This window comes from Lampris incognitus, chromosome 3, assembly GCF_029633865.1.
Source record: "Lampris incognitus isolate fLamInc1 chromosome 3, fLamInc1.hap2, whole genome shotgun sequence".
NCBI classification, from domain to species: domain Eukaryota; kingdom Metazoa; phylum Chordata; class Actinopteri; order Lampriformes; family Lampridae; genus Lampris; species Lampris incognitus.
The window spans coordinates 40,381,436-40,397,450 of record NC_079213.1 but is presented as its reverse complement, the minus strand read 5'-3'; the positions used below and the strand labels follow the sequence as shown (position 1 = coordinate 40,397,450).

The window sequence follows — 16,015 nt, the reverse complement described above, 5'->3', positions numbered from 1 at the left end:
GAAGCCGGAAGCTTAAGACTCACCGGGGGTTCAGCTTCTTCGCGGTGGACTGAAGCGGGAGATCCTTCGAGGACAGCCACACCCTTTGGCCTGGTTGGTACGTAGGTGCTGGGGACCGGCGTCGGTTGGCTCCCCGACTGGCGCGCTCAGCTGCCCGGAGCAGAGCAGCTCTGGTCACCTCCCAGACGCGACGACACCGGTTCAGATGGGCCTGCACGGAGGGAACCGCCACTTCCGACTCCTGCGTGGCAAAGAGAGGCGGCTGGTAGCCCAGGGACACCTCAAAAGGTGAGAGGCCGGTGGCAGAGCTGACCAGGGAGTTGATGGCATACTCGACCCAGGGGAGGAACCGGCTCCAGGAGCTGGGATTCTTGGCGGCCACGCACCGGAGGGCAGACTCCACGCTCTGGTTCATCCTCTCTGTCTGTCCGTTAGTCTGTGGGTGATAGCCAGAGGAGAGACTAACAGAGGCACCCAACCCCATACAAAAGGCCCGCCATACCTGGGAGACGAACTGGGGCCCTCGGTCCGAGACGACGTCCAGGGGGAGGCCGTGGAGACGGAACACGTGGCTCGTCAGGAGGTCCGCCGTCTCAGAAGCCGATGGGAGTCTGGGGAGGGCCACCACTGTCAGGATCACAGTGTTACCCTGGGAGGGAGGCAGTCCGGAGACAAAATCAAACGCCACATGGGACCAGGGCCGGCTTGGAGTTGGGAGGGGCTGCAGCAGACCCGCGGGTGCCTGGTGAGAGGCCTTGCTGCGAGCACAGACGGAGCAGGCCCCTACGAAGTCCCTGACGTCGTTCCTCATGGTGGGCCACCAGAAACGCCGAGCCAGAAAGGTGAAGGTGCGGTGGACACCCGGGTGGCAAGCAAACTGACTGGCATGGCCCCACTGGAGAACCCGGGGCCGGACTGCGTCCGGGACGAATAGGCGGCGTGGAGAGACGTGGCTCGGGGCGGGATGGGAGCGCAACGCCTGCCTGACCACGGTCTCGATGCCCCAGGTAACCACGCCAACCACCCTGGCCTCAGGAAGGATGGGAGTCGGCTCCTCTGTAGCTGGCTCCCTCCTCAGGTGTTGTCGGGACAGGGAGTCTGCCTTCGTGTTGCGGGAACCGGGGCGATAAGTCAACGTGAAGTCAAACCGACTGAGGAAGGTGGCCCACCGTGCCTGCCGACCATTGAGGCGCTTGGTTGCCCGGATGAACGTCAGGTTCTTATGATCCGTCCAGATGGTGAACGGCTGTTCCGCCCCCTCCAGCCAATGGCGCCACTCCTCCAGAGCAGCCACCACTGCCAGCAGCTCCCGGTTCCCGACATCGTAGTTCTCCTTGGCGGGGAGGAACCGGCGAGAGAAGAAGGCGCATGGGTGGACCTTCTGGTCAGACGCTGACCGCTGGGAGAGGACAGCCCCCAACCTGGTGTCCGAAGCGTCCACCTCTACGATGAACTGCCTCTTGGGGTCGGGGTGGAGCAGGACCGGGGCGCTGGTGAACCTCTCCTTGAGGGACTGGAACGCAGAGCGAGCAGCCGGGGACCAGATGAACGACTGGGAGGGGGAGGTCAGCCTGGTGAGAGGTTCTGCCACGCGGCTGTAGTTCCGGATGAACCTCCGATAGAAGTTCGCAAACCCGAGGAAGCTCTGTAATTCCTTCCGTGATGTGGGATCGGGCCAGTCCACCACAGCCTGGATCTTGCGGGGGTCGGCCCGGGTCTGTCCCCTCTCAACGACGAAGCCCAGGTAGTCAACGGAAGGGGAATGGAACCGGCACTTCTCTGCCTTGACGAAGAGCCGGTTCCGGAGGAGACGTTCGAGTACCCGGCGGACATGCTGGACATGTTCCTCGAGGGTCCTGGAGAAGATGAGGATGTCATCGAGGCACACCACCACAAACTCGTCGAGCATGTCGCGGAGAATGTCATTCATGAGAGCCTGGAATACCGCCGGGGCGTTGGTGAGGCCGAACGGCATGACCAGGTACTCGTAATGATCCATAATGACCCCGGGGCGTCTTAAAGGCTGTCTTCCACTCGTCCCCCTTCCGGATCCGGACCAGATGATAGGCACACCGGAGGTCCGGCTTAGTGAAGACTGTAGCCTGGGTGAGGGGCTCAAGGGTGGAACTCATGAGAGGAAGGGGGTACTTGTTTTTGACGGTTATCTCATTGAGTTGGCGATAGTCAATGCAGGGTCGGAGGCCCCCGTCCTTCTTCTTCACGAAAAAGAATCCAGCTGCCACCTGGGAGGACGAGGGCCGAATGAGCCCCGCTGCCAAGGACTCGGAGATGTACTCGTCCATCGCAGCTTTCTCGGGGATAGTCAGACTGTACAGACGACTGCGGGGGAGGGGTGCCCCAGAGTGGAGGTCGATAGCACAGTCATAAGGCCGATGAGGAGGAAGAGATTGGGCCCGGGTCTTGCTGAAAACCTCACCTAACTCATGGTACTCAGGGGGAACAGAGGAGAGGTCGGGAGGCGGGGTACTAGGGGCACGTCGGGGGGATGGGGCGGGAGCTCCACTCCATGATGGTACCGGAGGCCCAGGCGATGTGTGGCTCATGCTGCACGAACCAGGGGCGCCCTAGGATCACAGGAACTAACAGGGACTGGATGATGTAGAACCGAAGTCTCTCCACATGGTTACCTGCTATGGTGAGAGAGACAGGGTGGGTGCGTTGGGTGACGCTGGCCAGGCAGCGCTCGTCCAGCGCGAAGGCCTCCATGGGCTTCTCCAGCGTCTCTAGCGGGATGTTAGCCTGAGCAGCAAACTCCGAGTCCAGGAAACACTCATCAACCCCCGAGTCGAGGAGTGCACCCACCGTGAGCCGCTGGTCAGCCCAGGCCAGGGTAACGCTAACTAGATGGTTCTGTGGGGCAGGACGGCGGGAACAGGAAAGTCGGCTCACTAGGATCTCCCGGGGCCCCAGTGAGCCTAGTCTTTTGGCCGAGTGGGGCAGCCGCTGATCAGATGTCCCTTCTGGCCACAGTAGAGGCATTGACCCGCCTTGAACCGGGCCTCCCGTTCGGCCGGACTAAGGCGCGTGCGCCCCAGCTGCATAGGTTCCTCCCCCGTCGTGGTCTGGGGCGCGGGGGGAGAAACGGCCACAGGGAAAGTGGGGCTAACAGGAGTAGGGATCCTGTTAGGAGTGCTGGACGACTGAGGAATGGACGGGGATCCACGCAGGGCTCGCTCGCACCTCCTCTCCCGGAGGCATCCGTCGATGCGGATGGCGAGCTTGATCAGGTCCTCGAGGGAGGTGGGCTCCTCCCGGGTGGCTAGCTGGTCCTTGACAGCCTCACTGAGACCTCTCCGGAAGGTGACCCGAAGTGACTGGTCGTTCCAGCCGCTCTCAGCTGCGGCCAGCCTGAACTCCACCGAGTAGTCTGTGACACTGCCACTGCCCTGCTGGATACTGCTCAGCCGAGCACCAGGGTCCTGGCCACCGACTGGATGGTGGAAAACCTTCCGTAGTTTCGCCTCAAAGGCCTCGTAGGTGAGGCAGAAACTGGCCTTCATGGACCAGGGAGCAGTGGCCCACTGAGCTGCTCGGCCTGTGAGCAGGTTGGTCACATAAGCGACCCGGGCAGCATCAGACGTGAACATGCTGGGTTGGTGCAGGAAGACCAGCTCACACTGCATGATGAACGTGGCACAGGTCTCAAAGTCGCCATCAAACGGTCGTGGGCTGGAGAGGCAGGGCTCCCGGGGAACTGGGTTGAGTCCCACAGGGTTAACCGCGGCAGCGGGCCCAGGGGGCGGGTTACCCACGACTCCAGGGGCAGGCTGGCCCGGCGGCTGGATGGTGAGAGCCGCCGTGATGGTTTGCAACTGCCGCAGGAACTCTGCTTGTTGGCTCGCCAACGCCGCCTGCTGCCTCGTTAGGTTACCCACACAGGCCTGGAGGGGCTGGACCCGAGTCTGAAGATCTCTCACCGCGGCGGAGGCCGCCTCTAGCTGCTAGGTGTGGGAGTTAGTCAGTTGGATCTGTTCGATGAGAGCCGCTCGAAGCGGGCTGGCCGGTACGCTCTCCGTGTCGGCTGGGGTAGTCATGGTCAGTTCGTACTTTTAGGGTTTGTGGAAGACCCCAAGCGCACGACACCAGACAGAGATGGGGTTAGCCGAAAACTGGCGTACTTTATTCCTTACGCGTACAACTAGTCAAACATAGGAAGGCAATGAGCGACAAGGAAAAAAACGGAAAGTCCAAGGGGAAAAAGGCTCGCGGGTAATCCAAACGGGAACACGGGAGGATACTTCCACGGGGAAACTTTGCAAGGGAAAAACATGAACCAAGGGCTGGGATGAGTTCGTAGAGAAAAGGACCGTGAGAGGAGAGTTGCCGCTACTGCGGGTTCGGGGAGGTTACAACACGAACTGACAACGGACACGTGGGAGGCCACCAAACTTAAGCCCAGCCCTGATGACTAAGCCCGGCCCTGACGAGCCGATTGGCTGCCGGCGCGGGGTGGGCGGGCCACGGCGCGGGGTGAGCGAGCCATAACACAAACATTAACATCTGTGGTGCTCTTTCATGGCATGAAACCATACTGCTGCTCGCTGATCATCACGTCTCCTCTTAATCTAGCTTCTATGACTCTTTCCCATGTCTTCATGCTGTGGCTGATCAACTTTATACCTCTAGTTGCTGCAGTTCTGCACATCGCCCTTGTTCTTGAAAATCGGTACCAGTATGCTTCTTCTCCACTCCTCAGGCATCCTCTCACTTTCCAAGATTTGAGTTAAACAATCTAGTTAAAAACCCCACTGCCATCTTTCCTAAACATCTCCATGCCTCCACAGGTATGTCATTGGTATGTAAATATCACAGGTATTTACAATGGAAAGCAGTTCCAAATAATTAGCAAGTAATGAGTTTAGAGTAGTTCTACTCAAGTTTATTGAGAGTAGTCAGATGAATACACTTTGGCAAAACAGTTTAATGCACAAGTAATGTGTTGTCCATTAAACGTGTCACTTAGAGAACAATGCTGTATAGTAGTCTGCCAGTCTTTTCATTCTATACCAACTGTGATACATGCAAGATGTGTTTGTCAGAGTTTTCAAACATTGAAATTCTCACATTCTTCACATCACACAGTTTTGTTACAGTTTAATAGCAGCAAGGAAGGGAAATGAAGACAGATTCAACAGTAAGCTTTTAGCAGCTGCGTACAGCTGGAAGAGTGGTTGAAAACACAATGAACGTGACGTGAAACTAAATAAAGTCATGTAACAACAGGTGCTTGTTAACTTTGAATTATCACTGGATTAAGATTCTCGTGTTCCGCTTTTTAGTTACTGTATTCATTTGACATATATCTTCAGTATTTAAATAGTTGTTCTGTCTTTTATTTTCCACTTTTTAATTGCATATAATAATAATAATAACAATAAATTAGACTTATATATGATCTTATTTTCACATTTTTAGTTATTGATGGTTGAGTTTTTCAAGCAACAAAGAACATTATATAGCATTTGGCATTTAGTAATGGCATTTTAATATCAACTCTTTAGAAATGTTGTACTTCCATAATCTTCCACAAAGGACAAAGAGCAAATTATGCTTTATATAATAACAACAAACACACCAGTGGGTCCAGTGTATACACGTTACAGACCTCGCTAGGACACAGATTTCAATAGAAATATGATTTCTAAAAAAAAGAATAGAAAAACATTATAGAAAAATAAAAATAAAAAATAAAAAAAAGATTTGAATATGTGCATACATGCTTGAGTTCAGTGTCCTGTTTGTTGCTCCGTTCATTTCTTCTGTTTTCTTCTTCTGCTGTGTGGGTGACGTACGCAAGGGGCAGGAAGCGGCTGTGGAGTCACAGACCTTTAGTTGGCAAATAATATGCACATAAAACGCCTGTCAGCTAGAAAACCGGTGAAATAGAGAATGGTTTTTAATATATTTACCATGTATGACCCTGAGTGTGTGGAAAAGTTGGTGGGCTTTTGAGGGTGGAGCTGTGATGTGGTCTAGGATTTTGACCTTCACTAGACTTTCACTTTTCAACTGAATTTAACGTAAGCTTTAGCCTCGTGCTGTCTAGGCTGAAACTTGATAAAGAGACACCTGAGATTCAAGACCTGCATTGTGCACCTTTAATTCTCTTTCATTGTATAGAAAAAAACCCCAATCAAAATACAACATACACATTTTAAACCAGTAGGGACTTAAAAGATCTCCAACACATCGAACTCTGCAGAATCAAAGAGGATAAAAATGAAAAATGAAAACACAGACAAGACAGAAGATAGTGAGGTAACCTGCAGGCTTCGGCATGGCTTCCAGCCTACAGACCCCCACCAAATCAAAGAAATCAAACAAAAAAAATACACATATACCACCCCCAATACATCTTACCCCACACACTACACCATTTAACCAAAATCCAACACCACCCTCCCTCCTTCCCCAGTCACAATAAACGTGCTCCCCTCCACAAATCCACTAATAAACTCCTCCTCCTCCTCCTCCTCTTCTTCCTCTCCTTCTTCTTATTCGACAGTTATGGTAATAATTAATGAAATAGTCAGTTTAAAATTGGGCTATATTTATCTGTACATATATATATATATAATTATTTTTTTTATTTTTATATACTTCATTAACCCCCTGGGGAATTTCTGCTCTGCATCTGTGCTGCTAGGAGCAGTGGGCAGCTGCAGTGCAGCCCCTGGGACCAACTCCAGTTCTTCTTCTTGTCTTGATGGTGGGGGAAACCGGAGCATCCGGAAGAAACCCACCGTAGACACGGGGAGAACATACAAACGCCACACAGATGACGACCTGGGATGACCCCCAAGGTTGGACACCCCGGGATTCGAACTCAGGACCTTCTTGCTGTGAGGCGACAGCGCCAACTGGCTCACCGTGCCGCCCAGACCATATTCTGTTCTGGATGAGGGTTAATGCTAGTTGCTTTGTTGAAATCAGGGCCAGTGCTCATAGAGCCGTTGGGATAGCTTCAATTGGGATAGGAACACATTGGTGTTCAGACATACGTGGACAAATGTGTCCCAGGCCACGTCCGAATACGTCCTGAGGTCTTGAGGACGTTTTGCGTGCGTTCCCACTGTATTTAGAGTTCCCCACTCGGATCACGCAGAACGCTTGTTAAAGTCCGATCTGAATAGCCCCGGGTACACGTTTGTTCGGCCCTGTGGGTCTGTGCTACAGTGGCTCCAATCCAGAAATCCTGCATCCATGTTTTGCCAAAACGCCAATAGTCTGAAGAAGGGGGAGGGGTAGACTCGCAGTAGGATTGGCTGTTCGGCCGTCGAGGCTGCGAGGAAAGGCTGGAGTCTGCTAATGTGGCGCACACGGTCCCCGCGGAAGGAGCGAGCGCCCGGAGACCGCTGCACGGCGTGCTCACTTGGAATAACGGCAGCGTTTTACCCCTTCACACTTGCCCCGCTATACCGCCCGGCGACTGGTTTTTCTTGCAGCTAAAGCTGCCACATTTCCCTGATCCTGCTCCACGTCTGTGACAGCTGGTCCGGACTCTGTGGTGCGGACTAGACCGGTCTCATGCGAGCGGACCCGGGCTGTAGAGCTGCTGTTTGGCGACGGTACAACAAATCTGCCTGAGACAAATCCTCTGCCGGGCCCTGGCAAAACACACGGTGCGGTCACCGCTAGCCCGGGCTAAGCGGCGAGGCCGGGCTCGATCAGGTGGCGTGTACGGCACAGATACACGATACGTATCTGCCCATGTTAAATCCAACTAGTAAGTGTAAGGCACAGCGTCGTTTTAGATCCCAGCCGTTGGCAGGCTCGCAGCTCATTGATTCAGGGGAAGTCATCGCATTGTGTTGTACGCAGCAGTTGCGTTTGCTCAAGAACCATCGCTGGATCAAGACCAGTCCGAATCCAGACTGAACTGATCTCCCTCCGTCGACACAAGAGCAAGGTAGGAAGCATTGCTGCATCAGGTTAATAACGTCATTATGCATGATACTGCCTGTGATGGAGTCCACTACTGGCGTGTGTGGTGATTCTCGGTCCTTTAACCGACCTCTCCAGATCAGATGGCAGGTATGATGAAGTCCATCTTCATCTCATCAGCCAACCTGAAGAAGGACTCGGGTAATTTCCATGTGGACATGGGCCTCTGCGCTTAAGAAGGTTTAAGCCCGCAGTAGATCATCTTGCTACCACCCAAACCTGTGGACATGGCACAAAAAGCCTCTCATTTCACTCGCCCCCACGGCAACCTGGGGCTGGGCTGTTATTTACCGTTATTACCACGTTAATACACTTGCCAGTCCTACATAGTGAAACTCCCCCCGTTTGACCTTATGGGGCTTGGCTTGTAATGGAGCTCTCCACCTGATGCTGATCGGTTGACCACCAACGAAAGACTAAAAAGTTAAGCTTGCATTTCAGACGAGTGGCGCTCAATAAAAACCAGACTTTCTGCGGGATTGTTCAGTATCATCCTGGCCTTAAACTTTCTGTATTCAGACGGCAGAGGACCCCCATGTGCTGATCTGTCACCTGGAGAATTCTCATGTGACGAGCAGCGTTTCAGGGTAGACCTGCCAGACTACAGCAGGATAAGGTTTATATCCTTTTTACCCAGTTTGTATGGAAGAACGCGGTGTTATGTCAGTGATTTGCTGGCAGCTATTCCAGTAACCACTACAAGCAAACTCAACAACTGGCTGAAAACCCAAACCAGCCCACACATTGGCCTGTGGTGGAGAGTTAAAGGTGGACTGGTGGCACCTGCTTCTGTGTGCTATATGTATTAGACGCAGGGCGCATTGCTTCAAATGCAACCTGGCTTGGATGATACATGGCATCAGATTAGAAAGGTGGGACTGGAGACATACGTCCATTTTTCTTTTGGGAGATGGAGGAAAAAAAGCGTTAGCAGTTGATGCCCACTTCCTGTTGCACCTGGGCAGGTGTGCTGGGGGTTAAACCCAGGCAGCATGAAAGTACATTGTAACGTGCATGCATAAGTAGACACTTGGCTAACGGGTCGGAGCCTTTAGTTAACGTTGTCGCCCGTGGTGCGGTTCGCGTCCCGGCTGCGGTGGTTCCTGTGGTTGCCCCCCCCCCCAATACAATATCCTGTTCTGTCTGCACCAGGGGCGCAAATGTTGTGAGGGGGACCACGTTGGGAGTTTCTGACGCCTTTCCAGGAAAGTAGTCTACACACACACACACACACACACACACACACACACACACACACACACACACACACACACACACACACACACACACACACAAGTGACCTCCAGTTCGCTATACTGACGACTCTGATGTATATTAGGGGAATAGTCTGGATTATAGATGTTTAAGGCCCAATGCCTATCCCAACCCCCTGGCTCTACCCCTAGTTTTGGAGTGCCCCCTACTGGGTAGTGGCCCTTCAAAATGGAGCTACAAGGGATCGCGTTTGAGATCTTTATCTAGGAAATGGTACACCACTCGTTACCATCATCGTTATGTCTGCTGCGTGGAACATTATTAGTTGCCTAATGTGCTCTGGACTTCCTGGCTGGAACGTTACAGCATGGTTATAACATTATAATACTACAATATCAATATACATTTTATATTAAAGGTGGTACATACAAGATATCGAACGTTGATACAGCAGTAAACAAGTATTTGCTATATAAAGAGATGGTGCAGTAATGGTGTCCTGAGCAGAAATGACGTCACACCCCTGTGTGCGCTGCAATCCCAGTTTGTCTGTTCTTTGTTTTGGAAGCCGACCCGGCTGCGTGTGCATGCTAGTGCATGTGAGACAGCTAGCGTTAGTTAGCAGCTTAGCTACCAAGCTAATAATTAAGTTACATGGATTTAGGTCACTTGGCAGATCGAAGAAATAACCCCTTACCAAGCTGAATACATTACTAATGTTGATAAAATAACCATATTGTAAAAATTAATATTGGGGTGGTCCCGGGTCGTCCTCTGTGTGGAGTCTGCATGTTCTCCCCGTGTCTGCGTGGGTTTCCTCCGGGGGCTCCGGTTTCCCCCCACAGTCCAAACACATGTAGGTCAGCTGAACCGGCCGTACTACACTGTCCCTAGGGGTGTGTGTGTGTGTGTGTGTGTGTGTGTGTGTGTGTGTGTGTGTGTGTGTGTGTGTGTGTGTGTGTGTGTGTGTGTGCGCGCGCGCCCCGTGATGGACTGGCGACCTGTCCAGGGTGTCTCTCCGCCTGCCGCCCAGTGACTGCTGGGATGGGCTCTAGTATCCCCGCGACCCTGAGAGCAGGATAAGCGGTTCGGATGATGGAATGGAAGGGAATATTCCAACCGAGCCAAATCCAACGAAATAACAGCCAAGAACGCGAAGGGGGGGGGGCTGGTTTTGGTTCGGTCTGAGATGCTGGTGCTGAATATCGCATATGGCACCTTTAAAGCCTCGTGCCTGGTACCATTATCGACTAATGTAGTGACAAATATGACCAAACTGGCAGGACAGAACAAGAGAGATGACTCTAGTATTGACAATAGCCAGGAAGCGTGTTTACACATCCACTATTTCCGCGGAGTGCTGCCCATAGAAATGTCTGCCCTCTGAGGTCAGATGACCGGGACAGTGCAGAACATTTGCTGCTGGATCCTTTTTCAAGCTTCATACGCGGGACATGGAAATAAAGGTACTGAGACTCACAAATCATCATTTACAGGAAGTTCTATTGACATCGTGAATAGAGATTTTTTTGTGAAATTCTTTTTATAACGATCCACTTACATATTCCTTTGCATCTACATTAAACTAAGATATTCCAATGGATTTACATTTTTTTTGCGTGATTATTTGCGAGGACATATACACATTTATGGGCTTCTTTCCCCGTACCAGTAGCTCTGTTCCATCTTATACTACCTCAGTTCGCAAAGCATTCTGGGAATTTTCTTTGACCACTCATGTCTGTGAATGTTCTCATTCATCCAGGTCATAGTTATCCAAAGGAATTGAATCAAGTGCAACTGGACTTGCATATGAAAACAGTCCATTTGGAGGGCTAAATGACCACAACCCCCTGATCCCCCTGAAAAACGGGACACCATACCCTACGCAGCCTGTGCACTACGCAGCCCTGCGCAAAACGGAGGGGTAGGGCCAAGGGGAGAATTGGGATTGGACGTAAATATCGACCTTTGCGCAAAATTCCCATTTTCAATACAAAGATCTTCATTATTATATTCAGGGAAACGTCAGCTAACTAAAGAAAGCTTCCGAGTAGTCCGCTAACACAGTGTTTTAATGACACTGGGTCACATGCAGGCCCGTAGCCAGAAACATATTTTTGGGGGGGGGGGGGGTCGGGCAACACTGCCGAAAGCTACCGGTAAATAAAATCCCCACACTGTATACTATAGCCTAATACCCAACCGTACGGTAAATGTCAACGTATTAATGGCCCATAGATAATCATCAATGCATTAATAAATAAAAGTGGGTCTTACCTTATAAAAGCAGGTGCAATCGTCTTTTTTGTCTGCAAAAGATGTCCAGTACCTCTTCCGGCGTCACCACAATGTCTCTGTGCTCCGAGAGCAATGTCAGTCCATTAAGCCGTCTTTCCGTCATTGTACTGCGCATTTTGTCTTTGATCCTTCCCAGACGGGAAAAACTCTCGACATGGGCACTGGTGACAGAAAGCGTGGTCAAAACGCGGAGAAGCTTGAAGATGCTTGGAAACAACTCACTGTTACAGGCATTTAATGCCTCAATGGCATTTTGTGGAACATAAGTTGCATCTTTCCATTTATCCCGCCAGGTGTCAATTTCTGACTTTACAACTTCCAGATGCGGTGACACTTCATCCGGATACAGGTTGGAGAGCGCTTGAGCTGAGCTGTCGTTCAGCATGCTGACCTTAGATGGCAGTAAGGAGCAGAGGTTGGAGATCACATTTCTGTGTTTGCTGAAGCGTTCCTTCATCTGTGATGAATAAAAGTCAAGCATGACTATGAAAAGCTTTTGCCGGTAGTGATTTTCACAGGCCTTCAATGGATCCTCATTGCAGTCCATGCCTCTTCGTGGTCGAAATTCAACCCCATACTTGGCTGCTTGGGAAGAGGTCTTTTGGAAAATCTGCCTGAACTCCATCTCAGAGTTAGCCCTCATCTCATCTACCTGCTTAATAACAGCATCAGCAGCTGAAACGCAACTCACCAAGTCACAATTTTCCTTCTGAAGGAAGGTGGACAGGTGATAGGTTTTTGCAAGCATCTTCCCACTCACATTCATGGACAGCATGAATTCTGCATTGTCAATTGAATTAAAGAGCTGAGTGGCTTTGACAGATGTGTCTCCTGTGAAGGTTTCACTGGTTTTCTGCAGGCTGGATCGCACAGGGTCTAAAAGCTCGTTGAATGTAAATATTGCGTCGTGGCGTTCGACCCATCTCGTTTCACACAACTTCGTCAGTCGCGTTTTCTTGCAGTCGGGTAAAAGACGTTCCGTCTCGTGTCGCAGACTGGCAGACCGCAAAGCCCAATCATGGAAAAAAGTGCAGATTTCCGAGACAATTCCAAAGCAATTTCGCACCATTTGTACAGTGCAGCACTTGTTTAGGACCAAATTCAAACTGTGGCTGGCACAGTGCACATAAACTGCTTGCTTGTGCTTCTCTTTGATTTTAGCTTGGGCACCATTTAAACGGTCACTCATGGCAGATGCGCCGTCGTATCCCTGGCCGCGTAAAAACTGTAAATCAACGCCTTCATTTGTCAACTGACTTTCGATTGAATTGGCGATTGCCTCCCCGGTTAACATCTCGATATCAACAAAGGACAAAAAATCCTCTCTGATGCTATATTGGCTGTCATGCTGGTTCACGTATCTGACACAGACAGAAAGCTGCTCCCGCCCTGAAACATCTTTCATTTCATCTGCCAACACAGCGAAACACTGCGCGGAGTTTACTTTCTGCACCAGTTTGTTTGTTATCACATCTCCGATTATGCTGATTATTTCATTTTGTACATCAGGACTGCAGTAGCTAGCGTTTGCTGCACATTTACTCGAGTGTTGTAACAGTACTGTGTCGCCAGATGTAGCCCTAAACCTGAGTAAAGCCCTGAAATTTCCGTCATTGTGAGTTGGCTCATTCAATGTCACTGGTCCTGAATCAATATCACCTCTCAGGGCGAGTTCTTGGCGACTGCAAAAAATCAACGTTGCAATGATGCTTTTGAGTTTTTCTCTGTTTTCTTGGACTCGCTTTTTTCTCTCAGAATCTAGCCTCAGTGAAATTGCATCCATTTTATTGTTGAGAACCATTTGGAAATTGTCCGCTTTCAAACATATGCCTTTCGTGCATGGTCTTTGAACGTCTCTAAAGCATGTTTCCAGTCTGAGAAGTGGACATTAATTAGCTTGCCAGCTTTTCTGTGCCCTCCCTTGCCCACATGCTCGACTGCAAACGCAACACAGTGCTTACAAAAACAACCGTCGGACCTTGTTGAGTATACTAGCCAGCTAAACTGGTCAATCCAATGGCGTTGGAAACGTAGTTTACCTCCTAGTTTTGTAGGGAATGTTTGTCCGATATTGGCCGTCCAGTCCAGTGAGTATATTTCTCTTCTCTTTGGACTGTGGGAGGAAACCGGAGCACCCGGAGGAAACCCACGCAGACAACATGCAAACTCCACACAGAGGACGACCCTCAAGGTTGGACTACCCCGAGGCTCAAACCCAGAACCTTCTTGGTGTGAGGCAACTGCGCTAACCACTGCGCCACCGTGCCGCCGATGCTGGAGCAGTACCTGTAAAATCAGCTCTGGCTTTTAGCAGCAGCCAATTTGGGAAGGCTAGAATTGGAGTTATGAGATAGAGACTGTACCATTTCTGGTGCACTAATTTGAATGAGCAAATAAATGGATTTGGAAATGAAAGATTTGAACTTGGCACAGAGGTGAAGTGAAAAATCGCTTCACAGCTGCAAGTGAATGGTTTTATTGGCTCTGGTTTTCAGTGGACGTTCATGGGAAAGGGAACACAATTGTCTGTGTATATTTGTAGTATTGGTAGTGGTGGTGTGTGTGTGTGTGGGGGGGGGGGTTATTTTTTGCTTTCAGAAAGGGGTGTCTGTCTTTCCTGATGTCTCTTTATCTCTCCTTGTGCGTCCCTTCCTTTCTCCCTGTGTGTCTCTCCTGATGTCTTTGTCTCATTACACTGATGTTTCTCTCTTTCTCTCTAGGTGTCTTTTTCCTCAGTCCTTTCTGATGTCTGCCTCCTCTTACCCTAAACAAAGGAAGTAAAAATAGTCTTTCAGATAAACTGTTAGCAGATCTTCTCATTATCGGGTTGTTCCACTCTGTCTTTACGTTTGTGTTGCCAGTGTTGAGTCACTTCTGAGCTCTGCTACCTGTGAGAACAGGTCATCTGAGCGATATGTTACCCTTAAGAACAAGTCTTCTAAGCTATGCTACCTGTGAGAACAGGTCTTCTGAGCTCTGCTACGTGTGAGAACAGGTCTTCTGAGTGGTGCTACATGTCAGAACAGGCCTGCTGAGCTATACTACGTGTGAGAACAGGTCTTCTGAGCTATGCTACCTGTGAGAACAGGTCTTCTGAGCTATGCTACCTGTGAGAACAGGTCTTCTGAGCGATATTTTACCCTTAAGAACAAGTCTTCTGAGCTCTGCTACCCGTGAGAACAGGTCTTCTGAGCTCTGCTACGTGTGAGATGAAGTCTTCTAAGCTACCTTTGAGAACAGGTCTTCTGAGCGATATGTTACCTGTGAGAACAGGTCTTCTGAGCTTTGCTACCTGTGAGAACAGGTCTTCTGAGCTATGCTACATGTGAGAACAGGTCTTCTGAGCGATATGTTACCCTTAAGAACAAGTCTTCTGAGCTCTGCTACCTGTGAGAACAGGTCTTCTGAGCTCTGCTACGTGTGAGAACAGGTCTTCTGAGCTACCTTCGAGAACAGGTCTTCTGAGCGATATGTTACCTGTGAGAACTGGTCTTCTGAGCTTTGCTACCTGTGAGAACAGGTCTTCTGAGCTATATTTTAAATGTGAGAACAGGTCTTCTGAGCTCTGCTACCTGTGCGAACAGGTCTTCTGAGCTATGCTACGTGTGAGAACAGGTCTTCCGAGCTCTGCTACCTGTCAGAACAGGTCTTCTGAGCTATGTTACGTGTGAGAACAGGTCTTCTGAGCGATATGTTACCCTTAAGAACAAGTCTTCTGAGCTCTGCTACCCGTGAGAACAGGTCTTCTGAGCTCTGCTACGTGTGAGAACAAGTCTTCTGAGCTACCTTTGAGAACAGGTCTTCTGAGCGATATGTTACCTGTGAGAACAGGTCTTCTGAGCTTTGCTACCTGTGAGAACAGGTCTTCTGAGCTATATTTTACATGTGAGAACAGGTCTTCTGAGCTCTGCTACCTGTGACAACAGGTCTTCTGAGCTATGCTACGTGTGAGAACAGGTCTTCCGAGCTCTGCTACCTGTGAGAACCGGTCTTCTGAGCTCTGCTACGTGTGAGAACAGGTCCTCTGAGCGATATGTTACCCTTGAGAACAGGTCTTCTGAGCTCTGCTACCCGTGAGAACAGGTCTTCTGAGCTCTGCTACCTGTGAGAACAGGTCTTCTGAGTTGTGCTACATGTGAGAACAGGCCTGCTGAGCTATACTACGTGTGAGAACAGGTCTTCTGAGCTATGCTACCTGTGAGAACAGGTCTTCTGAGCTATATTTTACATGTGAGAACAGGTCTTCTGAGCTCTGCTACCTGTGCTAACAGGTCTTCTGAGCTATGCTACGTGTGACAACAGGTCTTCCGAGCTCTGCTACCTGTCAGAACAGGTCTTCTGAGCTATGTTACGTGTGAGAACAGGTCTTCTGAGCGATATGTTACCCTTAAGAACAAGTCTTCTGAGCTCTGCTACTCGTGAGAACAGGTCTTCTGAGCTCTGCTACGTGTGAGAACAAGTCTTCTGAGCTACCTTTGAGAACAGGTCTTCTGAGCGATATGTTACCTGTGAGAACAGGTCTTCTGAGCTTTGC

At 50.3% G+C, this 16,015-nt stretch overlaps 1 protein-coding gene across 1 annotated transcript in view; it reads left to right on the top strand.

Moving 5' to 3' along the window:
* Nucleotides 1-7,890: 7,890 nt before the first annotated feature.
* Nucleotides 7,891-16,015, top strand: part of large1 (LARGE xylosyl- and glucuronyltransferase 1) — a 270,232-nt gene continuing 262,107 nt past the window's right edge. The window contains exon 1 of the mRNA XM_056276025.1: nucleotides 7,891-7,930. The gene's annotated coding sequence lies outside the window, so the exon portion shown is untranslated. The remainder of the gene's footprint in view (nucleotides 7,931-16,015) is intronic.